The sequence below is a fragment of the Equus caballus genome, chromosome 26 (assembly GCF_041296265.1).
Source record: "Equus caballus isolate H_3958 breed thoroughbred chromosome 26, TB-T2T, whole genome shotgun sequence".
Classification (NCBI taxonomy): domain Eukaryota; kingdom Metazoa; phylum Chordata; class Mammalia; order Perissodactyla; family Equidae; genus Equus; species Equus caballus.
Window position 1 is genome coordinate 9,143,070 of NC_091709.1, and position 26,155 is coordinate 9,169,224.

A 26,155-nucleotide genomic window follows, 5' to 3' on the forward strand; every position below is an offset into this window, starting at 1 on the left:
AACCCCCACATTTGCATCGTCTGCCTCTTTAGAATCATTCCGTAAGCTGGAAACATTTTTCAGTTCTCCATCTCTTGTATAACCTTCTCCTTAACATGTTACATCATTATACTTCTTTAAGTTTATGTGATAGGATTTGCACATGCGGGCAAACTTTTGTTAAAAGTTGTGGCTAAATAAATAATTCATGAGGTCATAACTGGTAAACTGGTAAACACTACTTTCTCATACACCAAATATGGGAAGCCATGTTCCAATAATTGTATGTTCCTGAATTTGCTTTCCTTCACTGAGAAGAGTTAAAATAAAAAAGCAGGCATAGGTCTATGGAAAAGACAATAGCAGAGTGTTGCATACTTTGGGATAATGATATTAAGAAAATGATGGAACTTCTCCCAGTGATGTTCTGACACACAATGACATTTTTATTTTTTATTTTTTTATTTTTGAGGAAGATCAGCCCTGAGCTAACATCCACCACCAATCCTCCTCTTTTTGCTGAGGAAGACTGGCCCTGAGCTAACATCCGCACCAATCTTTCTCTACTTTATATGTGGGATGCCTGCCACAGCATGGCTTGATAAGCGGTGTGTAGGTCCACGCCCATGATCCAAACCAGTGAACCCCAGACTGCCGAAGTGGAACGTGCAAACTTAACCACTGCGCCACCAGGCCAGCCTTAAATTTTAATTTTTAAAGCACTTATGACTAGTTAAAGTTGCAATTGTTAGTACTTTTTTAACTGTTTCTTTCAGTTTTCATCCCTTTTGAGTTGCCCTTCGACTCTAAAGGTTTGTACCTTCAGGAGGAGTAAAACATTGTGCAGGTCACAGTATCCCAGACAGTGAAGTCCGTGCTACAGCAGTTCTTGACTCAAGCTCATCAACACTGTACAAAAAGTGCTCAAGGGTTATTTCTGTGAAATGTGCTACAGGCACATGTAGTCCAACTAATGCTATTGCAATTTAACTCAGAGAAAAATATTTCAGAACAAGGGTTATTGACTCAGTTAGCAAACATACATTCATTCAGTTAAACAGTGTGAAAGTCATTCATAGGAAAGTTAGGCCTGGAACTAAGTTTAGAAGTAGACACAAGTAAGGGCTGAAATTCTGTGCATAATAGATGAGTAAGAATTGAAAGGAAGAGTTAGGCGAATAGAGTAGAGTTGAAATGGGCAGAAAAGAGCCATCAAGATGGTAATAGTAGTCAGGCCTGTATCTATTAATAAAGCCAATGAGAAGTTCCCCCATATTAAGTAGCCAAAATGATATTAACAACAAAGATTCTAGTACGTGATTTTAAGTTTACTTGTTTGTTTTTTCCTGGTGAATTATGTGTACACTCCCTTTCCCTGAGAAGAAATAGAAGTTCTATACAATAAATAAAGTTCTAGTACATGCAAAGATTCATTTTTATAGTTATTTGGTCAAGTAAAGAGTGGATAGGCAGAATATAAGCCATAAAGTAAAAATTCCAAGATAGTAGCAAAGAACAAGAATTTAGTGGAAGTGGAAAATAAAAACCAAAGGTGACTATGATAAAGAGAGCCCTTAAAAAGTCCATGGGATGCTCCACAGGGAGATCAGAATTCACGGTAAATTTATGTGGAACCGAAGTGTGTGATTTGCTTAACTGAATTTTGAGTCCAAATCAAGCTTTAAATTTTGAGAAATATAAAGTTCCTCCAAGAATTAGTTCAACCCTTTATTATGACAGAGAAATAAGAATCTCCAAAAATAAATCCTCTCCAACATTGTTTGGGGGCTGAAGCCAAACAAAGAAACAGACAACATCCAGATTGCAAGGGAAGAAGGAAAACTGTCTTTATTTGCCAAAAACATCATCCTGTATATAGAAATCCCAAGGAATTCACAATAAACTACTAGAACTAATAAACAAGGTTAGCAAGAATACAGGATACAAGATCAACATCAAAATCAATTTTATTTCTATATTCCAGCAATGAACAATCAGAAAATGAAATTAATAAACAATTCCATTAACAATAGCATCAATAAGAATAAAACATGTAGAAATCAATTCAACAGGAAATGGGTAAAAATTGTACACTGGGAACTACAAAATGTTGGTAGGAATATTAAAGATAAAAATCAATGGAGACACATTTCATGTTCATGAATTGAAAGACTTAATATTTATTTTCGAGATGGCAATTCCCTCCAATTGATCTATAAGTTCAATGCAGTCTGTATAACCCCTTCGTTATTTCCTACTGAAAAATTAAACTCAAAATCTACAGAAAGAGTTTTTCTCCCCCAGTTCTTTTCTTCTCAGTTCTAGTGAGAGGATTTCTCATGGCCTGGTGAAGTCTAAGCTCCTCCTTCAGCAGCTACAGCTGACTTAGCTCCCTATCAACTCAAAGATGCTTAATTCAATGAATATTTTCTCATTTGACATGTCCAGGGTATAATGGGTCAAATGGACTTATAAAATTACTTTAGTACCAGCTTCAGGAGAGCAGACTGAGAACTTATAAGTACTCTAGAACAAGACATGTCTGTTACAGCAGCTTGTGCATCCCTTATGCACTGTGAGTCTCAAGACAAGGCAGCATTTTCAGCACCCACTTATCCTTAAAACCCATGACTCGTCAGACAATAGTAACAGCAGTTCAAAGCTATCCAGGAAAGACTGAGGGACAAGAATTGGGAGGAAGCAGGGATAGAAAAAGACAAAAAGGAGACAAAAATTGAAAACAATCTTGATTACAGCTTTACCAAGATGCTGGTAAGGTTAAAACGCACTTGAGAGAAATATCCCAGTAAGAGGTTAATTGTGACACTCTCCTTCTACATTCTGGGAAAAAAAATTGTAAACCGCTCTCTTTTTCGAAGCGTCGCACGTAAAGCATGCTGTCTTTGGGAGAGAGGAGAGTGCCGGCTACAAGAGCTCGTGGAAACATGTCAGGTTGCTGCAGGTCGTAGGCACTCAGATTCTTGTCTATAAAATGGGATTCTTCTGTGCTATAGGGACCTGTTCTGCTGCTGGGGCCCATTTCATCTACACCTTGCCGCCAAATAGAGTCCCCTGATCTGCCACAGAGCCTCCCAAGTCTGTGCAGTGAGGCGAAGGAAGCTTTTAATTTCTTGTAAGCTTGGTCTTCCTTTATTACAATTTAGAAGAGGCCACAGCAACAGGGAGGAGACCAAAGGTGAAACAACAAACATTAGTGTGAAATCTCATTCCTATTTCTAATGCAAAAGAAATCAAGGGAGAAAACAGGATCATAAGAGGGAAATATTATAAGAAAAAGTAAATGTTGTTAAAAGCCATAAAATTCATTTCTGAAGTGAGAAACAGGGACGGGGAGACAGAGAGCCCCTGCTCACCAGGCCGCATGGAATCTACCAGAACACTTTGCTTTCCTATTCGGAGAATGAAACCCAACATTGATTTGAGAATTTCCCACACTAACAATGAGACTATTCTGTCAGAAAAAGTGAGGGTGTAGTTACATGTGCCTCCCCTTATCCAATACCATTTTTTGTAATAAACTATATAAGACCCCAAAATAGAACACTAAGATATCACCCACAATTATTTTGGACCACAAGTATTAGACTTGAGGTTATTATTCAGTTCCTAATATTCTTTTGTGATTGATATCTTGAAAATCAAAGAGAATGTTACTTTTTAAATGTTTGAATTTGTCCAACAAGTAATTATTGAGCACATGCTCAACTGAGTACCAGACAGTGAGTGATGGACGCAAAATAGTAAGCAGAAACTCAGACAGACGGGATGCCCTGCCCTCATGGAGTTTACTGTCTAAACTCTTCAACCAGCTCTAATGTTTAAAACTAAACTCAACAGTTTACGTTTCTGTCCTAGAGGTTCAGATAGATGGAAATTCACTTGCATTGTGTTTTATTGTTTTTGTTATTTGTTTTCAAATTTACTTTCAAATGGATACAAGTCATTATAAATGTTATTTATAGAAAAACGCCTCATGAAAGTCGGTTGTAAAACTTATGCTTTGAAAGGAACATTGGTCAGAAACGCTAACTTCAAATGTGTGACCTGCAGAGCTCTCCAGGGCCTGTTCGCCTGCTAGGATGCCTTCTTGCCTCCATTCACGTGCAGCAGAAGAAGACCAAAATCAGGGAGAAATGGTAGACCAAATATTTGTTGTTTCTTAGATATGTAAAAAAATTTTACTCTAAAATTCGTCTACATCAAATTAGCAACTGCTTTTTCTGGAATGATACCTACTTTGTTCTTTCTGATACAGCAATTAAGCTGATAGCATTTTTAAATGTTTAATTCCAAGGCAGTATGTCTGTTTTTATTTTGTTTTATTTTTGTAGGATTGCTTTTAGGTTGTGGGTGTGGAAAAATCTTTATTTCCACATGAATGAGAAAATCTCATTAAAACCACAAAAGCAAGGGGTTACTAAATTGACATTGTCTTGTAGGAGAGGAGCAGAGAACTGGCTGGGTGTTTGTTGGTTTCTTTCTTTTTTCTTCTTGAGGAAGATTAGCCCTGAGCTAACATCTGCCACCAATCCTCCTCTTTTTGCTGAGCAAGATTGGCCCTGAGCTAATATCCATGCCCATCTTCCTCTATTTTATATGTGGGATGCCTGCCACAGCATGGCTTGATAAGCAGTGTGTAGGTCCGCACCCAGGATCTGAACAGGTGAACCCTGGACCACAGAAGCAGAACATGTGAACTTAACCACTGTGTCACAGAGCTAGCCCATGTTAGTTTGTTTTTACGAGAAAGATAAACAACCAAGACATCCATGGTTATGTTTAAGAACAGAAATTAAAAGATTTTTTAATCAGACTAATAAAGACACAAGAAGTGAAAAGGAGAAAGAAAAATGAGAATGAAATGAGAAAAGGGGAATGAAAAAAGTCAAATAGATGAACATACAGGAAGATAAGGGAGAAGTGAGTGCTCTGACGATCACGGCACCCAGAATGTCAGAGATACAGCTACAAACATATGGGTGTAAAGGAAGACCCTCAAACATGTCAAAACCAACCCACGGAGAGCCATGAAGAAAAAACAAATGTACACACACAGACATGCACTCAAACGTACAAGGAAATATTAAGAAAAAGCCCTAAAGACTGATGCAGACACATATAGTCAGATGTAGAGACATAATACTTTGCTAATTTAGGAATTAAATAGCACATGGATTCTTAGTACTGCTATGCTATTATATTTATACTTTAAATACTGTTAGAACATTATTTACATTTTTTCTAAGAAAAATATACAGACCTTTGAATAAAATTGTTTCTAGGACAGGTTCTGCTAAAAGTTGTCCTTATAAGGAAGCTTACGACACTGCTAAGGGCAAATCCTGATGGCTTTTGGGAGTTGTGATGTGTTGGTGGAGATCAGTTTCTTGATAGAAGGTGAGAACTGCTGTCTGTCTGTAAAAGAAAAACAATTTTAAAGTACTGAATATATGAAATAAAGTGATACCAACTAAGTAGAAACTTTGAATGTAGCAAGACAACTGCTGTTGTCGATGCAGACAGTGTGCCTGGGGAGTTATGGTGGCACTAGGTGAACTCCGTGGAGGGGCTCCCCATATACACTCATATCTCCAACACTGGAAGAAGGAACCAGGACGTGGACACGACGACTTTGGGCATAATCATAAAAAGGGCTATTTCCCACTGATTAAGGATAGAAGTTTTGGAGAAATAAAGAACAGTGTGCAAATCAGGTGCATCTAATGCTAAGGAAGAAAGTGAAACAAGGAGCTAAGACGTCTTCTGAGACAAGAGGAGGAAAAAGGACATGTTCAATGAGATAAGTTCTAAATGTACCCTGCACGAAGAGAATATGCGTTCTCTTTAAATATATTTCCTAGTGTTTAAATTTGAGGGTTTTAATAATAATTTTTATTCAAAATTTTTAACCTTTATGTCAGACGTTTTGCATATGACTTTGTGCTTTCTCCAACTTCTATTACATACGTTGCGCCCTATATAAATCAAGAAGAGATCATTTCAGATCGGACCAAACATTTCTTTCGTTGGCCCCTACCAAATCATGCTGTAGTCTTCTTAATTCATCCTTTCGTATCTGTCATATACTCACATGTCGTAACCCAAGGACGCAGCCCTGGGTCTGGGCACTGAATATGACTTAAATATAGGTCTTACTTCTCCAGGATTTTGCACTTCACTCTCCCTCTAAATTATCTTAGGTTGCCCTCATAAAAGAATCTTCTCCTGATTAATTTTTGCTGTAGAGTTTTTATGAATGTTTATCCCCACTTGTTTCATAATAAATAATGAAAATATAGCTTATTGTTAATCATTGAGCATGTAAGTTTTATAAATCTCATTTCAAACACCTTTTTTGAGGAAATGTCCAGTGCTTTAACTTTTGTGCAGAAGTGGTATACAGATTTCACATCACATGACAGCTGACTCATTAGTCATGGCTGCCTGAAATGCTGTGTTGAGAAAGATTTTGGCTAATCAGCTGCCAAGGACTATTAGGAAGGCCTGCCTTGGGCGCGGGAAGGACAGAGTGGTAGCGTGGGCAGGAGAGGCCAGCCATCCAGTCTTATTGGTAAGTGACGACCCGACAGAAGATGAAAGGGTGTAGCAGTATTAAGCTAACCATTTATTAACCAACAATCATATTTTTTGAAACTTAATAAAACATCCCCACTAGTTAGAGAAGTGAGATGTCTCTCCATGAAAGTGCCTAATTCGAGGTGGAAGCTGCCAAGCGTGAGTTTTATGTTGGTGATGTTCTAAGGTGGATTGATCGCTCCAGTCCCTGGCTGCACGTTAGCCCTGCCTAGGAAGATATTAAAAGACACTAATGCCCAAGCCCCATCTCAGACTAATAAACTCTGAATTCCTCTGGGAGGGGCCCGGGCATGACCAGCATGTCTTAATTCCTTCCCAGGTGATTCTGATGCAGTGGGAGTGGGAGCGCATTGGGTTCCCTCCACCTTGATTCTGCGTGACCCCTGTAGAGCCTTCTGGACCTCAGAACAGCCTTTCAGCTGCTTGAAAAAGAATCTCAAACAGGACTTTAAAGGACAGACTTGACACTTCAACAAAAGAATTTTGTTGATGTTTGTTTTGTTATTGGGATTTATAAACGTTCTCTTTGCCATTAAGTTTTCTCCATATTCAAGAGAAAAAAATTTAAAACACAAATAAACAATAATAATGAGCCAAATGGCTAATATTAAATAACATTAATCTTAGAATTTTACTTCCTTTCCTCTCACCTGCCCTTGTTAACTAAGGCTAATTGTAACTAGTAGAATTGGATTTTATGCTGGGCTAAATGTTGCAGAAGAGTAGAGGATAAAGGTGCAGAAATGGGCATTCGTGTGTGCGCACACATGCACTCACACACGCACAAACACAGGGACCTTCAGTTCCCTGGAGAGATTTGGATGTTGTCAGTGGTAGCATAATGACAGTCCTAAGTATTAAAATTCCTCTTCTGTGCAGAGTGCTTTTACAGTGAGCGCCGACAGGCACGCATATGTTAACTGCACCATGGACTTTTCCTTTTCTTTTAAAATGAAATTCTTGGGCCACCCCAGTGGCACGTACCCTCTCACATGTTCCAAAGGAATTACCAATAAATTCTAGTTTCGTAAGAATTCTAATGCCCTAAAGATAAATTTCATTATTCAGTTTGGTCAAGAGATTTCCTTACACCTACCTACGACTACAAAATCTACTACGGGGTCAATTTCTCATATTTTTAAAATACATAATCATATTTTCACCAATTCTGAAATTCTTAACTGTATCACAAAGACGCTGTGATTAAATATTGTTAATTTGAAAATATTTCCCACATTTTCTTTTAGGTCTCAAGGAGGGCTAATCCTTGATGTTTAAGAAATAATTTCAAATGGTCTATTCTACCATGCATGTGTAAATATACACTTGTTTTAGCAGTACAAGTTGAAATGTTGCACGGTCTAACATGGGCCTCCGTGGATCATTAAAAATGTCACCTAGACAAGAGCTATGGTATAGAAAAGAAAAAGGGCTCTTTTATGTGTTTCAGGAAGAAGAACTAGGATTACTGGGTGACAGCTACATGGAAGCAAATTTGAGGTCAATATAAATAGAACGAACAAGGGCAGCTGACTACAAATGGGCCACCTTGTTCAGCATGCCTCTTCCACTTGTGGTTGGTTCTCGGTATGTCCAATCTGGGAATTCACCATCTTTGAAAATAAAGCTACAAATGGACGGTGATATAAAGCTGAGAAGCTCCCAGTCTGCTCCCCATCCCACAGAGAGAGTGTCAAATACTCATTCTCAGATCCAACCAAGCACTAGCCCAAGCAGAAGCCCTTTTGTTTCTCCAAAGGACATGCTGCCCTCCTAACCGCCAAGGAGAGATAATTAAATATTTGAATTTTTAAATGCTTACCCTTCCAGCTCTCAGGCAACCTTCTGTTGGGGCCAGATAACCAAGGAGAAAGTACGTGCTCAAATCTTTATCTCAGGGCACAGAGGCAGTGAAAAAGACCAAACATTAAAATACCAACAAATGTGGCTATTTATTGTGTAAATAAACTAAATTGCCTCCCTAGTTTTCTGTCATCACATTATTCCCTGTGCTTCAGTGAGTGAAGCATATAAATTAAGGGCAGGTCTCTTTTAGTTAAAAAAAAAAAAAAAAATATATATATATATATATATATATATATATACACATATAATATAATCTATGTCTAGTAATCCTAAATAATGCCACTTAGTTTTGATCCTGTTTACAAGAAAAAAAATTTTGTTTGATGTAAAGGGCACTGAATAATTTACGAAATATTTAATAATACAGAAACCTGGGGAGAATTCAGAAAGCCACACATGGGACTGTAATGTATGTTCATACCTTACCATTCCATATGAGCCCATACACTGAAAACTGTTAGCACGGGCAATTAAAAAGGAGAAATGCTGCCTAATTTAGAAACTAAGCAAACAAGAAAAGTTGCTCTTACTGTGAGTGACAGAATAACAGCTTTTTAATCAAGCAATTTGAATTGCAAGAACTTTTCTTGAAAAAAACTAATGGGTTAGGATTTACAGTTATGTTGTCTTAAACTGAGCATCATTCCCTCTATGCACAGAAGCTGCTGACAAGGAGTCAATGTATTAAGGATGATAGATGGCTATGATTCAGTGATACAGTATAGCAAGTGTCTTGGGAGCAAAGACCTTGTAGAAGTATAATAATTTCCAGCAAACTCAAAGCTGTAACAATGTATTATTGGTCTCTCCCTGTCTCTTAATTTTAATGCTACCTTGATGTGTTTATCTGAGGTTTGAGAATGCTATTGGGTCTCCTTTTGTCATCTATGTGCTGAACTCAGGCCCATGAATCTATAGGGAATAATCTGATTCACTAGGAAGATACAAAAGCTGTACACAAAGAGCAACTGCAAGTGACGTTTCCTTGCCCCTCTCATTTCCATTGCTCTGTGACTGGCTGCAGCCTCCACCATCTCACTTTGTGTAAACCTTCCAGAGAGCAGCAAGGCCAAGCTCAGCTTCTGCCTTTCAAACCTGGGCCTAGACTCTTGTTGGGTCCTCTCGATGGAACTGAAGTTCTGATGGGAAAATATTACCCTCTCAGGTTGTCACACGTGCCAAAGCGATTCAGTTCAGGTTGTAGGGACAAAGGAAACATACCTCCAGAATCTGGCTTTAGGACTTGTAAAGCGGGCTGTATACATTAATGCATCACTTGAAGTCAGATGAACTTTGCAAGGAATTATACCCAGAGTGCCTCACAGGTCTATGAGGATTTAATGAGATTACGTATTTAAATTGAACAGCTTAAAGTTTGACACAGATGATATGGAACAAATATTGCTTTCTCAGTACCTTTCCCACTCCTTCCCTACTTTCAATATTTCATTTAAAGATCACAGTACTCTTATTTAGGTAGTATTATTCTCAATTTACAAATGGGAAAATGGAAATTCAGAGAGGTTAAAGAAAATTTCCTCAAATCATACCATGATGAACATCAGAATCAGTTCTTACCCAAGCCCCTCTGATTGCACCACACCACTATATTTCTAATAAAATGTGACACCATATTCATTGTGTTCATCCTTCAGAGTCCTTCACAAAAAACAGAGAAACAGGGGGCAGTCAGGTGGCATAGTGGTTAGGTTCCCGTACTCCCTCGGCAGCCCAGGGTTCTTGGGTTTGGATCGAGGGCACAGACCTACACACCGCTCATCAAGCAAAAAGAGGAGGATTGGCAATGGATGTTAGCTGAGGGCCAATCTTCCTCACCAAAAAAAAAATAAATAAATAAATAGGAAAATAAAAGAGCAGGGAAACACCCTCACATGACACTGAACTCCTACTGTATCAGTACCTTGAGCTCATCTTCAGTATCAATTTTCTCTTTATAATCTGGACTAAGAAATAGAAATCATATTCCATTTTCAGAGAAGAACGTTGTTATGTTATTGGATATTTTATATCAGTAAATGAAATAATTGTGAGAAATTAAGGGGGAAAAAGAAAAAATTAACATCATCCATAATTCTACCATCTAAAAAACTACTGTTAATATTTTGTTACACAGCCTCCTATGTTTTTACATGAGTAAAAGTTTAAGCATTTATGTATTTTTTTATAAAATTAAGATCATACTGAACACTTTTGTTAGTAACCCTGACTTTTTCTTTTAAAAAAGTCACCTATAAATCTTTGAACACAATTTTTACTGAATCCACTGTTTCCTTATTGTATAGAAATTATGTAATTTACTTACTTAATGCCCTAACTGGGTCTATGATGGCTGTTTCTATCTTAATACTGTATTGACTAAGTGCCATTTACCATGCATTCATCATTTCCTCAAATCCTCTTAATTTTATAGGCATTATTTCATTGAATGCCTTCAATACTGCCAAGAGGCAGGCATTTTAAAAATTTTTTATTCTAAATATGAGGAAACCTAACCCAGAATCTATAATATTCTGCCTTTAAAAAAATACCCTGTTTTTAAAAATCTTCACAAGTACACTTTTACTGTTTCTGATTTTCTTAGGCTATGCTAGTACAAATTTACAAACAGTTTTCTCAAGATACTGTACTTTTATCAGCAGTTTGAGAGGATCTGTTTCCTTGGACTGCTTTATTATTTATAATTTTAGAGTATTTTATTAAACAAGAGGCAAAGTTTCTACCTTGGTATTGTATTTAAGGTCTTGCCTTTGATTATCACTGATAAAATCTTTGGTAGGTCTATTGGCCAAGTGTCTTTATTCCTCTGTCAATAACCTATTCATATTGTTTAATCATATTTCTATTAAGAAGGTCATCTTTTTCTTATTTCTCTTAAAATCTTCTTACATACTAACTTTATTAAGCATTTGTCACATATGTTGCAAATATTTGTCACTTCTGTGTTGGGGTTTGGAATTATTAATTAATCACGTTTTTCATTCCCTGTGTCACATATACATAAAAGTGCCTATGTATACATTTTTATTTTAAAAAACGTTAAATCCACTGAAAGTTTGAAAAAGCAGCACAGAAAATCCTGCATGATTCACCAACTGTCAATATACTGTCACACTTGCTATCTGTCTACAAACACAGACACACAGACACACACACACACACTTGCTTTTTGTCAACTCTTCCAAAGTAGTTTGTAGATATCATCACATTTCATCCCTAAATACTTCAGCATGCATCTCCCAAGAAGTGCAACATTATTTCCTGTGAAACTACAACATCATTACCACACCTAAGAAAATCAACAACAATAATATTATCCAACATCCATACACAAATTTTCTCAGTTATCCTCAAAGTATCTTTTTAGGACCCAGTAGTTCAGAGCATTTTACTTTTATGTCTCTTTAGTTTCCTCAATCTATAAAAGCTCTACCCTCCTTCCTTGGTCCTTCATGATATTGACTCCACAAAGGGTCCAGGTCAGTCAACGTGCAGAACATCCCACTTCCTAGATGTACCTGTTTTCTCATCATTAGATCTAGGTCAAACATGCCTGACAAGAGTACACACAGGAGATGAGGCATTCTTCCCAGTGCATTAAGTCATGAGTCAGTGTGTGCTAAATTAAAGTGAATTAAATTAAAGTCACATGGGGCAGATTGGGGTTAATATACTACGGGCTTTATTACCCAAACCATTCCCCCAGGAAAACTAGATTAAAGAACATTTATTTGAAAGTCACTAGAAGACTAGATCTTAAATGTTGTCAATGCAGAAGGAAATGATAAGTATGTGATGTGATGGAGGTGTTAGCTAACGCTGTGGTGGTCATCACACTGCCACATCAAAGTGTAATAAATCAACACATTGCACACCTTAAACTTACACAACGTTATATAGCAATTATATCTCAATAAAATAAAATGAATTTAAAATTTAAAAAAAAGAATATAGGCTGGACCCAGAGCCAAAATAGGAATGCCTACTTCTAGTCATTGAAATATACCAATTTAATCCACCCATCCTTCCATAAGTGGCTGAAAAATCACATACCATGTCCCCCAATCCCCACTCACAGCCATGTAGATTTCACAAATTTACAATTGAAAAAGCAGATTTGTATACCCAAGTTGTTTCAAGTATACTTATATATTTCCCAATAACTGAAATTTATCACAAAACAGAAATGCAGAAAGGCAATGTGTTCCTCCAAGGAGAGAAAGATAAAGATCAGGTCGCAAGGTGAGCAATCATCTTTGATCCAGTCACAAGAATGAGGTGAGCTATTCCTTCTCTATGAAAGGAATAAGGGTCCAGAAGGATGATCCAAACGCTATTGACATCTGGGGAATGAGCAGGAGAGCGTTCTGTATAGAAGGTAAGACCTACCTCCACAATATAGTGAACTATTGCTCTTTCATTTTATTCACAACAGAGTATCAAAATAGACACACACAGAAACTCATGTCTTTAATTTTATCTAGTCAGAGTGACCAATATATTATTTATGATTTCTTCCTTTCTCTTAATTCTAAACCATTACCCAGCCAAAGATAAATATTTATCATCTAATTGTTTATGACATTTTTTCATACCAAACTCTTTAATTCATTTCAAATTTATTTTTACATACAGGACATATTATATTGCCCTTTCTCTTGGAATATTCTTCTAGGAGTGTTGTTAAATAGAAATATATGTAAGCCACATATACAAGTTCATACTTTCTAGTCTTCCCAATAAAAAAATAGAGAAACACATTAAAATTACCTTAATAATATATTTTATTTTACCCAATCTTTCCAAAATATTATTTCAACATTTAATCCAGAAAAAGTAAATTAGTAGTATACATTCATGCTGAGCCCCCAGCCAGCAACCAAAACTTTATTACGTTTCTAGCCGGGGCAATCCCAGAAAAGGAAATCCCAGGTTGACAGGTCTGCTCTTGCCTGCTCTGCACAATATACCTGACCGCCAGCAAGATGACCCTTGGCTCCATGTAAACAAGATAACCGTGCTCTAACCAAGCAGCAAACTCCGGTGTCATCCTGGTTCCTGCTCACTCTGGTCTGTAAACCTTCTCCCTCTGTACAGCTCTTTGAGGTTCCTCTCTGTTATCCAGACTGGATACTTCCCAATTCATGAATCGCTAAATAAGAGCCAACTAATCGGAAACTTCCTTTTAACAATACTAAGTCTTTGAAATCTCGAGTGTATTTTACATTTACAAAACATCTCATTTCAGACACTAAATATTCCTCAGCAACACTTACTACATATTTAGATTGAATAAGTCTACAGTTGAAAAAGTAGATTCATGTACCCAAGTTTTCTAAACAAACTTAAAATTTTTCCAATAAGTGTTTTGAAATTGTTTTGAAACTAAACAATTAAAACTGCATAGAATTAAAAACTCACATCTTCAGTCACACAATCCACATTTCAAGTGCTCAATAACCACATGGGGCTAGTTGCTGTAGTGTCAGACAGGACTGTCTAGAGAATCCATATCTGCTTAGTGGCTGAGCAGAGATTCAACTTAGTGAATCTCTTTAGTATATAGTATTTGCTATATACTTAGTTTAATGGAACTCATAATCCAGGCTTACAAAAATTTAATCATTTAGGGGAGACAAGGCAGAAATTATGATGATAGATAGATGATACATCGATAGAAAAATTGATAGATAAATAGATAGACAGACTAAAATGTCTGGTAAATTTCCTGTCATTTGTAGACCTTATAGAATATTCAGAAATGGAAAAAGCAAGATGGCTTAAGTTTGTTTCGAAAGTAGGAGGAAGTTGATTTTTGTTCTGGGCCTCACAAAAACTATAACTTCAAAACACAATTTTCATCAGATCAGACCTCATTCTTTGATGTTTTACTCATTAGCATTAATAAAGAGAAAATTTTTATCCTCATTATGATAAAAAGTTATTTCTCTCATTCATTTAAAAATGAGCAGTAAATATAAGATTCAATTCTATATATAAAGAAATCTGCAATAAGTAATTTAAGGTAACAAGAACTTATTTTTCAATACTATACCACAAACATTTGTAATTTTAAACATTAATTACGTCTTGCCAAATCAGCAGTTAAAATGAGAAATAGCTTTATTTTTAAGACAACATGAACATTTTATTCCATTGTTACCTGCTTTGCTCCATCTCTTTGAGCATAACAAAAGTATTTTATAGATGAGAAATCTTGGGTACGCAAGTCAAGTGTTCATCACCAGAATCCATGCAATAAGCTACCACTGTGTAGGAACTCTTTGTGAAATTGACTTCTTGTTCTTAGAGACAGGAAGTAATCAAATGGCAGCATTCGACAACAACTAAATTCATACTTAGATTTCACATGTTACAATAATGGGAATGGGGGACCAGAAATGAAAATAAAATGACTAAACTTGTAGGAAATAATTTATATTTAACTTGAAAAGACAAGTTTTAAGGATAATAACAATGTCTATAATCTCAAGAACAATGATTTTGAAGATTTATTGAACAACTGTCAATCAGGTAACCACAAAAGACAAGTTCCTTTAAAGGACTTTAGTGGCAGGAGAGCCTCCTGAATGGACCAGCGGTTCCCACTGCAGCAACTCACGAAGGAAGGGGTGCACTCTTGTAATTAGGCATCTTTGTAAACGTCGGTCTCCCAGGGATAGCAAGTAGGGGTATGATTTTCACATGCTTTGACTGATTTCCACACATGCTCCAAAGAAACAGACCCTTTCCATCGACAGCTGTAGAAATGAATCGCCATACTATACAAGAAAACCCTCGCGATTTTGGAAATCTCTGGGGATGGGTCATCTTCAGGATATTCTAAACTTTGGAATTTGATTAAATTACTGCCTCACTGCAGCTTTCATGATTACATACACAGAGCCTTCTTTTTGAGATCAATGAGCCACATCTTGCTGTGAAATAAAACGAACCCTCATATGTTTCTAGTCATTTGTGACAAAATTCGGACTCTTTCTATTGAAGACTTTGGAGTTTCCTGATTTACTGACTTAGTCCAGATAGGATTTCTCAACTACTGCTGGGTGAAAGGTCTCTTGTGACACACAACAGTCCTAGTTCAGACACAGACAATGGCCCCAGGGTGGATAAAAACACGTCACTCTGAGGTATTTGTTATGGAAATTGGATATTATCATTGCTTTTAAAGCTGTTCCTGAAGTAAAGGATAATTTGAGTTTTTACTGTTTCATCTTATAAGTGACCAATAAAATGAATAATATGCATCCTGATATACAATTAAAGACAAGACCATTGACTTTACTAGGAAATATAACAAAAATAGAAATACAAAAAAAGAACCTAAAGAAAACAAAATGATCTTGTGACTAAACAACTTGTTCCTTAAAGTGTATCCACTTGTCTATAGCGTTGTGCATGTGTGCTACAAGTTGTCCCAAGAGTAATTTTTGTCATTTCATACTCTGCTAAATAAGCTAATTTTTTTTCTATTTGCCTCACTTTCTATAATTTGATCCTGGGAGAATTAAGAAAACAGATTCCAGCATTTAGAGCAAAGTTTTCATTTGTACCTTGCCACCTAGACATCGTCCCTCAATCTCTGAAGAGAGAAAACATCATTTTCCTATGTAACAGAAGCAGCTGATTTCGCAGGGAACACCATCGTGCCTTAGCCAATCCCATTTGGGGCAGCTAATTTGAATAGCTGGTTAATTTCTGCAAGCAGCCTCTTCCATTTTCTCAGAAAATGAGGGTAAGCCTGGATTGGAAGAGGAGGAGGAACAGAGGAGGGAAAGACAGGCAAACACGGAAACAGAGCAACAGAGCGAGTAACTGCTGAGGCATGGCTAATCAGAAAGGACATTCCATGAATATTATGGACCCATTGTGATAATAAAATTGGCATAAAATTGTGTTCCCAAACCACTGGAGACACTCTGCATCTTTAATTTTTAAAGTTATGAAGACACTTGACACAGAAGGGGATCAATTATCATGAGTTTGCGTGCAAACACTTACTTAAGCAAGGCAGTGGGTGAGCATCAATAGGAAAATTGCAGGTTTGCAGCCATGTAATGGCAACTAATGACACTGTTCCAAGGCCCCTTTCCAACGGTCTCAGTTGGCAGTAATCATCATTACTGATTTAGCTTGAATTACTTTCAGGGGTCAGAAGTTATAATAAATTTACATATTTGCTAAAGAAAACTTGTTCTGACAATGAATCCATCAAAACATTAAAACAAAAAGGAGTCCTCCAGTTACCTTGTTGGGTACTCAGATCTTTGACAGCAATAGCTTGGCACCATTTAATAATGGACTCAAGGCATCTGGCATGGGACAGAGGCAGACCCCAGATCACAGCGGCCAGTCTTACAATAGCCACTGTGAACACAGACATTCTGGGAGACGAGAATTTCAGCTGTCTCCCCTGAATGAGACAGTTAATAAAGTGCTTTATTTCATGTAATAGGGTGTTTTTCTTTATGTTAATAATAGTTTTGGGGCTGGCGCCGTGGCCAAGTGGTTAAGTTTGTGCACTCCGCTTCAGCAGCCCAGGGTTTCGCTGGTTTGGATCCTGGGCACCGACATAGCACTGCTCATCAAGCCATGCTGAGGCAGCGTCCCACATAGCACAACCAGAAGGACCTACAACTAGAATATACAACTGTGTACTGGGGGTATTTGGGAAGAAGAAGAAGAAAAAACAAAAGAATATTGGCAACACATGTTAGCTCAGGTGCCAATCTTTAAAAAAAAAAAAAAGAATAGCTTTGAGGGCCTGTTCAGACACTGACTTGGTTCTGGATTATCAAGGCAAATTCAGTTTTTATTTTTTTTTTTTTGTAATACTATCTAAGATTAATCAGCTGATCTACTATTCTTTTTTTTTTTTTTTTTTTTTTGCCATCCTCACAAAGTCTTGAGGGATTAATATTTCCATAAGGTCAAGTCTGAGAAAAAAACCAACACACGAGTCTGATAGACAAGGAAACTGAACTTCCCTATTCAGTTCAGGAAAACAAAACAGTAGAAGCTAACAAAGCGCTGTCGGACTTGCGGTGAACAATAAAAATAAGCAAACCTCACTGACTGCCTGCGTTTCCTTAAGGAAAACCCTGCATCTCTCGCCCTACTGCCCACGCGGAACTTCCTCCGCAGACAGGACAGGGAGACTGTGTTTCCTTTCTTTCTCCTATTTCTTATCTATTAGCAATTTGCCCATTAAGAAGTGGAATTAGTACTGGTGAATGAATCGGTTTCTCTTTCTGTTCTACTAAATGTGTTACTTTAATATATTTTTTTAATATATTAAATATATTTTTATATTTATTTTAATTTAATAATTAAAATATATTTATTTTAATTATTAATTTATATTTTTAATATATTTTTAAAAATTAATCTATTACATACAAAAATAAATCCATTCCGTGGTATTTCCCTAAATCTCTTCCGTAATATCACCTTTACACTAAATAAAGCTTTGCTTGTGAAAGAAGCTCTAAGCTATAAAAAAACAAAAAAACAAAAAAAGTATGTGTTCTCAGCCTTCACGGCCACCTGTGTCACCACCTGCATTGCAAGTGGACCTGATGGGCTGACCTCCATCAGATGCAGCGGCTATGACATCAAAAGCGGAAAGAGATTATTGTCAACACTACATATACCACCAGATTTCAGAGTCAGCTTCTCATCCTGCTGGCTTGAATCTAGTAGCAGAATCTTGTTTTGTATCAATCCATAAAAATGTAAAATACACATATTCACACATTAGCATAATAAATGTTACAAGAAATGCTTTATAAATATGCATTCAGAATCTCCCTTTTTCTACCTTTTCTGAAGTTTTCTCTTTCTTGCTTTCTGAAACTTACAATCTATTTGAATTAGAAAAAGAATGTTGGCACAGTGCTGAGTAATCCCTGACTCAACGGCGCGTGAAAGATTCCACGCTGGCGGCCTGGAATCCACACAGAGTCTGAGGAGGTAAGATTGAAAAGCGACAGTTCTCTATTGATACGTGGGCCAATATGGTTAACAGAAGGAGTCGTTTTTCTTTCTTCCATCTGCTTTGTGGTCTACTTGCGAGTGGGAGGCTGTTAGCAGTGGGATGGGAACTAACAGCATTACATGCTACAAAGAGCAATTGCCTGAGCAATTTTCCCAAGCCAGAGCCAAAGCGAAGCAAACGCGGCGCTCGCCCTCGCCTCCCCGTCAGCCACATGGGAGCGGCGCTGCACGGCCATCTCTACAGGGCAAATCCCGTGACAGAAACTGAATTCTGTGGCCAACTGCACAGCGGCATGGGTTGCCTCCAGTATGGAATTTAAATATGGAACACCATGTACAATTTTTTTCTTTTCAGGGGCTATCCAAAATAAAGAACTTTAATAAGACAAGTGTATTTACTTAACTTCTTTGAAAGAAAACATCTTCTAGCTAAAGAAAGATGCAAAATGTTATTTAGACATATAAGCATCATATTATGACTTGGCATTTTAATATTAAGTCCGATGAAACAGTGGCCAAAAGTCCCCTCTTAAAATTATTCGGTCTTATATCCTTCCACCAAAATATGAACAAAATATTCCCTAAGATCTGACCAGTCACTGTGGAGTGTCTCTTTCCCCTCTTTTAGGATGGTATATATTTCAAAAAATTATCTCTTTGCGTCTAAAGAGATAAGAGGAAAATGAAATGGAAAAGTTCAACTGCCAGCTAAACCTTTTAGAGACAACATTTAAAGCAGCTGCACTTCCTATATCCGATTCTTGAAAATACAAGTAAATTATATGCGTTGAATCTCAAGTTCAAAGCACATCTGATCACGTGCATTAAATAAGGAACCACGTGCACTTCACTCTTCTTGTGCTCCTAGTTGGGTTAGAATTCTTTTATTTAAAATTCAAAGCTACATAACGATGATAGCATTTATTTTGTGTTTTTATATTGGCGTTTTAATATTTTTAAATTATTCAGGTTTATTTTCTTTCGTTTAAGTTTTTTTACATATAATATAAAAAGCAATGATTTTTCACATAAAGAAATAGTCCTCATACAAAGTCATAATAAAGCATAGACTAGAGTTGAGTAATCAATAAGGTTAAGAAATTATCTATTCCTTATTTCATGAAATTATAAAATCTTAAAGCCAGAAGATAATCTTAGCGATCACCTAATTCAGCTCTCATTTTCCTGGTGAAAAGGAAAGAAAAGAGGTGCAGAGGAAAGAAGTGATCTCCTTATGGTCACACGGCTAGTAAATGGCAAAGCTAACACCACAGTGTTTAGACTTCCAGTCTTGAAGTATTTTTAATCTGCAAGCAATCTAGTGGAATTAAGACTATAAGAGGGTAATAATTACATGATAGATAAATGAGTGCCTAAGACCAATTAAATCAGGAAAGTGAGAAATAAGGAGCTTTAAAACTATTGGTTCTGCCAGAGTACAATAAGAAATAGATGACACAGTCAAACTGGGATGATTGGAAGAGGGTCTGATAAATACACTGTTTACCAAGGTGTGGGCAGGGTGTAAAGGAACCCCAGGAGCTATCGCCAGAGTCCAGGGCTAGAAACAGCTGAGCCACCGCTAGTCCTAGGCCTGACCTGAGGAAGAGTGTGTGGTTCCTGGAGGCTGGAGAGGGTCCTGTGAGAAGGGCCTCCTGACAGGAGCTCTGAGCTGTGGTCAGGAGGCAGAGCCATCAGGAAGTGATCCCACAGGGAAGGCAACGGGGGCCTAGACTCACTGTCCTCTCTCTCTACCCCCTGACCTCTCCCAGCAGACTTCTCGCAGTAAGCTGGCTAGAGGGTAAGAGGACCTCTTGATGTAGTGTCCCTATAGGTCCATCTCCTTGGACAGGCGGCAGATGGGAAGGGCAAGGTCCGGATCTAAAAAGGTCAGTGAGGGCATGCAGGTGAACTGTGAATAAAGCATGAAGTGACAGGGAAGAGCTAGAAGATCAAAAGACATCCTCTTTAGAATTAGGAGCAAAAGTGCTAACTCCATGCAAAGGGCAGATCAGTGTAGAGTGAGAAAGTTACACTAGGTAATTACTAGATTGTAAAGTCAGGTTCCTAGAAAGAGAGAAAAAGACAAGTAAATGAAGAGGAGGAGGGAAAGTTGAAGCAAAGAGACAGAAGGTTGAGCATGCAGTGGGTGTAAATAGATAAAAGTTTAAAGAAAAAAATCCTTTTCATATAAACCTGTTCCAGTTTGGCCTGGGCTAGAAAGAAATTCTATTGGGCAGCACTGTCTAAGATTTATGCAGTATTAAACATGTAGGCTTCATGCAAATATTGAGAACTTCCAAATTACCTCAGTATAGGAAATATGTTCACTTCATCTGAAATCCTTTTCCTTTCCTGGCTTGGCACAGGAGACTTTCCCAGCATTTCCCTTAGTGCTCCTGGCATTGCACTGTGTGCCTGTGCTGCTCTATCCATGACCAGCACCGCATCCTTCCTCAACAGTTGTCCGTTAGCATCTTCCCCAAGACACCCCTTACAGACGCCATGCACATCCTAAACCACCCTTGGTCCACCATTTTTCTTCTGCTATTGTTCTGTCTTGCTTCTGGTTATTTAGGATTTAATTACTTCCGCAGGAACCCTCAAGCTGTATAGAAAACAAAGAAGAGAAATACACCAAGTATGTGCGACTCATCCCCCAATATTACCAGGAAAGAATAGAACCTACTCCCCTTTGCTGGAAGTCTGTATATTTCTCTGCCCCTACCACATACCCATAGTTCTCCTTTTTCTTCCACCAGCAAGCATCTTTTCCAATTTCTTTGCCAATCAAAACATAGACTTCAACCGCTGAGACATTTTCCAAACTCAGAACAAAGTATTTTTTGCTTACAATTTAATTTAGACTACATAGCCATTTGCATAGAGGTTTTATTTTCTTTGAGATTTCACTGACTCCTCTACGCCTTAGTTCCTGCATCTATAAAAAGTAAATAATAATAGCTTCTTCCTCATAGGTTGTTAAAATCATATGAGATAATCCATGTAAAGTGCTGATCACAGCGCTGCAAATAATAAAAGCTCTTTAAACGTTAACTGTTATTATTATTGCTCTCTAAATGGCTGTCCCTGATGGGCCAATGATTTATTGTGAAAGATGGTAATGAAGCCAGATAAGGAGTCAAGGCTGCTCTCCCAAGGATGAAGACGAGAGAATGATGCTGCCCCCGCTATAATTCCTTGGTATCAGTGAGTAAGATCATCTCTAATGACAAGTTAGTCTTTTTCTCAGAAATGGCACAGATTTATCTCCATCAATCAGATTAGCCAGTTCAGAATGAAGTTACATTTTTTAATGATGACCTTATTTTTCCAGAGCTTGTGCTTAATGAATCATATTTGGGGTATTCAATTTAATCTTGAAAGAAAACTAACAGAAATATTGAAGAGTATAGTTCTATAGATATTTTGAAAATCGTCAATGAATAACTTTGCAAATGAATCATCAAATGCACGATGATCTTGGAAAGACCTCTGTGCTGTAAGCACACAGTCTAGGCAGGAATATAGGCCAGCTGACTGAAATGAAAAATATGGTCTGAGCCTGAAATAGGATTAACAGAACCACACAAAATAACTCAAATTAAAAACACTACCAGATTGCACATGGGATAATTAGCACATATGGTAAAATAAATATGGTTCTTTGTTTTATATTGGTTTATATTTGAAAATACAGAAAAGTATAGAAAAATAGTCTAACAAACACCATGTACCCACCTCTCAGATTTAATAAATGTTATCACATTTTCTTTGGACAGTTGTGGAAAGACATGAAACAGTAAGGGTTTGATGGCATACTATTTCTATCCATTGCCATTCCCCTTTCATCCTGGACAAACTCACCATCCTGAAATTGAAATGTGTCCTTTCCATCCATGTTTTCATACTTTTTACATGCAAATATGTATGTGTGTATGTCTACACACAACATATTTTATTCATATGTGTTTCAAATTTTAAACAGGTATCATATGGTATGAATTCTTAAGAGTTCGCCTTTTTCTCTCAATATTCTATTTTCTTTATTCATTGTGACTGCTGTATATAAAATTATTCACTTCTAACAATGGATATTTAGGTTGTTTCTAGAGTTTTACTATAAACAAAAACGTCACATTGAATACCCTTGTGAATAGTTTCTTGCGTACATATGCAAGAATTTTTCTGAAGTAAGTACAGCACTTAGAAGTAGAATTCCGGATCCTGATCAGCTTCACTAGATATTAACAAATTGTTCTCAGAGCTTGCTGTATCCATTTATGCAACCGCCACCAACAGAAAAGGGTCCCCTTTATTCCATATCCTCCAGTACGTGAAACTGTCAGAAGTTTTTTTTAATATTTATTATTCTGCTGAATGTGAAATCAAATAACATTGTTTAGACTTTATTTAAAAGCCAAAGTTAAACCAAATTTTCAACTGAGTCTTTTAAGCAGTAAATGACTGGGTTATGGAGTTGAAGTAGCTTACTAAATTTCCCTTTAACCCATTTTGTACCTATTTGTAGGTACAAAATTTGGAATGTTACCATATGTGATATTTGGAATGTTACCATATGTGATATTACGATGATCTGCCCAAAGAATGATGAGTGTAACATAGCAGAGGAAGAGGTTGCTCAATCTCATTTTCCTCACTCCCCAAAGAACCTAGACCCTTAACAAGGGGGCTTACAACTAATAAATCAGACCTTTTTAACTCATTTATACTTTTGTAAATAGTAGCGTCCTTAGAAACCCTGTGTTTTCTTTCCCTTCCTCTCCTCCTCGTCCCCCACATCTTCCTTTGCCTTTTTCTCCCATTCGTTGGTTTTTCTCTTAATAAAAGCTGATTTAAATGTACTCAGTTGTAGAGTTGGACTGGTTAACCACTTCTGAAACGTGGGTCACAAAGGAACAGCTTCCCGCAGAGACTTTGCGTTGGAGTCTTTTCGTTAACACACCAGCAGGATTTGAGGATCCATTAACTCTCGTTTAGAGTTTGACAATTCTAATAAACCTATCTTTCTCCTAAAAGGCTGACTTTATCCAGTCGTTTATATTTCCATCATAGTAATGTCAAAACTTGCTCTGAATAAAGTTTTCTGCAAAAAGTATCTCTGTTACGAATGCTAGTCCTAGAAGATAGTTTTTTTTAATTAAATGAAAGTTTGTATAAGATGCAGTCCACCAACAGGAGCTACATGGACGAAGGACTCTTAACTAATAGGTTTCTGTTTCATTGTTATTGCTGATATTCATGTAATTGTGTAGGTTGTGTATGCACATGGTCATGATTTTATTGAAATAGTGATAAAGTTTGCTGGAGTCAATCATTTTAAAAATTACAAAGAGGATTGAAGCTCTTATGAATAGTCAGAATATAGTTCTTTAAATATGCATTCTATATCATTAATTTTATAAGGCTTTATATTTACCCTTATGATTTATCAAAAAGCAGACAGCAATAATATTAAATACTTTGCCTTTTCTTTCTCCTTTGAGTCAACTTACAGACTGCTCAACAACTTTTGCTAACTTCCTATTCTTTTTTATAATATAAAAAATAATGAAGTAAATGAATAGAACTCTTACCTAAATTTCAAGGCCCTTAGTAACCTAACAGAATCCATTTGCACTGATCCATCTTCTCTTAGTCCTCTTCACATACTCCAACCTTATCCAAATTTCTTACCTCTATTCATCAAAAATAGCCCGTAATTTTCTCTGTCTGCATCATGAATCTACTGTAACTACTGCATGAACATTTTTATGTTTGTTTTCTATTGCTGATACAAAAAATTACCACAAATTTAGTGGCCTAGAACACCAAAAATTTCTTATCTTATGGTTCTGTAGGTTAGAAGTCCAACACAGGTCTCACTGGGCTAAAATCAAGCTGGCATCAGGGTTGTGTTCCTTTTCTACGTTCTAGAGGCCACCCATATTCCTTGGCTTGTGGCCTTCTCCTGCCATCTTCAAAGCCAACAATGTTACATTTTTCTGACCCTTCTGTTGTAGTCATCTCTCTCTTTCTCTTATCACACTAAGGTAGCTTCTCCAATTTTAAAGACCCTTGTAGTCAGATTGAGTTCACAGGATAATCTCTTCATCTCAAGGTCCTTAACTTAATCATACCTGCAAAGTTACTTTTGCCCCATACAATAACATTTCATGGGTTCCAGACATTAGCACATGGACACCTTTGTGGACCGTTATTCTGCCTATCATGGTTTTCTTCTATTCCTGCCACCTAATAAAGTTTACCTTTTATGTCTAAAACTAGAGCACGAAGTAGGTGGTTCACACTAAACATCATTCGGTTCAACTTCTTATTTTACAAGTGAGGCCACCAGTCTCATTGCTACCAGATAGATTTTTAGCAAATATTTGTTAAATGCTGAATGAAGTAATGTATCTTTCTAGGCCCAGCTCAGATAATAGCATTTCTTCAAGGCATCATTTAATTATGTCAGCTTCAATGGATTTCTCACCCAAAGTTTCTCTAGTTATCATATGACACTAATTTGTAATCCATCCTTCATTTTATACAAGGACAAATATTACTTTTCTACTCTCAGATATTATATTTATTATGTGTTTCGCTTTATGATGTTTCTATTATATGATGTTTTATGTCTTCCCTTTATTTCATTTTTCAATCATTCGTTCTACTGTGCATTCTCCATAGTGTATGTGCCATATTTTACTAATCTGGGTTGATTTTGTGTAGCAAGACTTGCTCCCCAGTTCATTTTCCTTCCTGAGCTTGCCTTTGTAACTCTTCTCACCAGAAAATGTGCTAGAGAAGGAGATCTTGAACAGGGGTAGATTTCCCATTCTTTCTTCTCTTTTCCAGCATTTCTGACTACAATTGGGGTGGCAACTCAGGCTGGGTTAGCACCCTGGGCCTAGCCATCTTTAACCTATGAAGAAGTAGGAAACCCCATTTCAGTCGTAGGCCTATGTGCCTGTCTTTATTTTTTCTGCCAGGAAGAATCAGTTTTATTCACCACTACCAGCCCAATGTCCAGCATATTACAGGCATGTAATAAGCACTTAATGAACATTTATCAAATGAGTAAATAAAATGATGGATGAAAGATTGACATGAAAATTAGACTCTTATTGGTCTGTGTCGGTGTATCCAAGCTTTGGATACAAAAGCAGAGGGAGCAGGAAGATGTGGCTACACCACTTTTCTCAACCCACTCTGGATACTCAATCCTGAAAAATCCCTTGCACTTGTAATAATATATTTTTTAGCATGTAGACATGATTTTTTCAAATGTTAAAAGTCAGTGAGTTATCTTCTACAAAATGTTAATGAAAAAGCCCAAGACAACCATTTTGGCCTAAGAATGAGGTAGAAAAATCTGTAACAGAGTTCATACTAACAGAATAATTACAAAAGTATTTCAAAAGTGCTTTCAGTCCTAGTCCTATTTTGGTGGAACGCATTCCACTAAGGTGACTTCATTCAAAAGCACCACATATATCAACACTGATGTCCTATCACGTTAGTATTTCGTTGGACTTATACCTTCGTGTATGTCTTTTTTCTCTGACAGTTCTTGAACTCCTTGGTGAGTTTGATACATTTTTGTATCCTTATAACCTGGAACTGTTTCTATTTCTTTAAAAAGACTTTAAAT

General features: G+C 37.0%; 1 protein-coding gene across 7 annotated transcripts in view; it reads right to left on the minus strand.

Moving 5' to 3' along the window:
• The window catches only part of CSNK2A2IP (casein kinase 2 subunit alpha' interacting protein), a 114,864-nt gene that overhangs the window by 30,495 nt on the left and 58,214 nt on the right, over window positions 1-26,155 (minus strand). For 4 of the 7 annotated variants that reach the window (XM_070252139.1, XM_070252140.1, XM_070252144.1 and 1 more), the window contains one exon: window positions 5,261-5,415. The gene's annotated coding sequence lies outside the window, so the exon portion shown is untranslated. Of the gene's footprint in view, window positions 1-799; window positions 889-5,260; window positions 5,416-26,155 lie in introns of all 7 variants that reach the window. The other 3 variants (XM_070252141.1, XM_070252142.1, XM_070252145.1) reach the window with 1 other exon arrangement.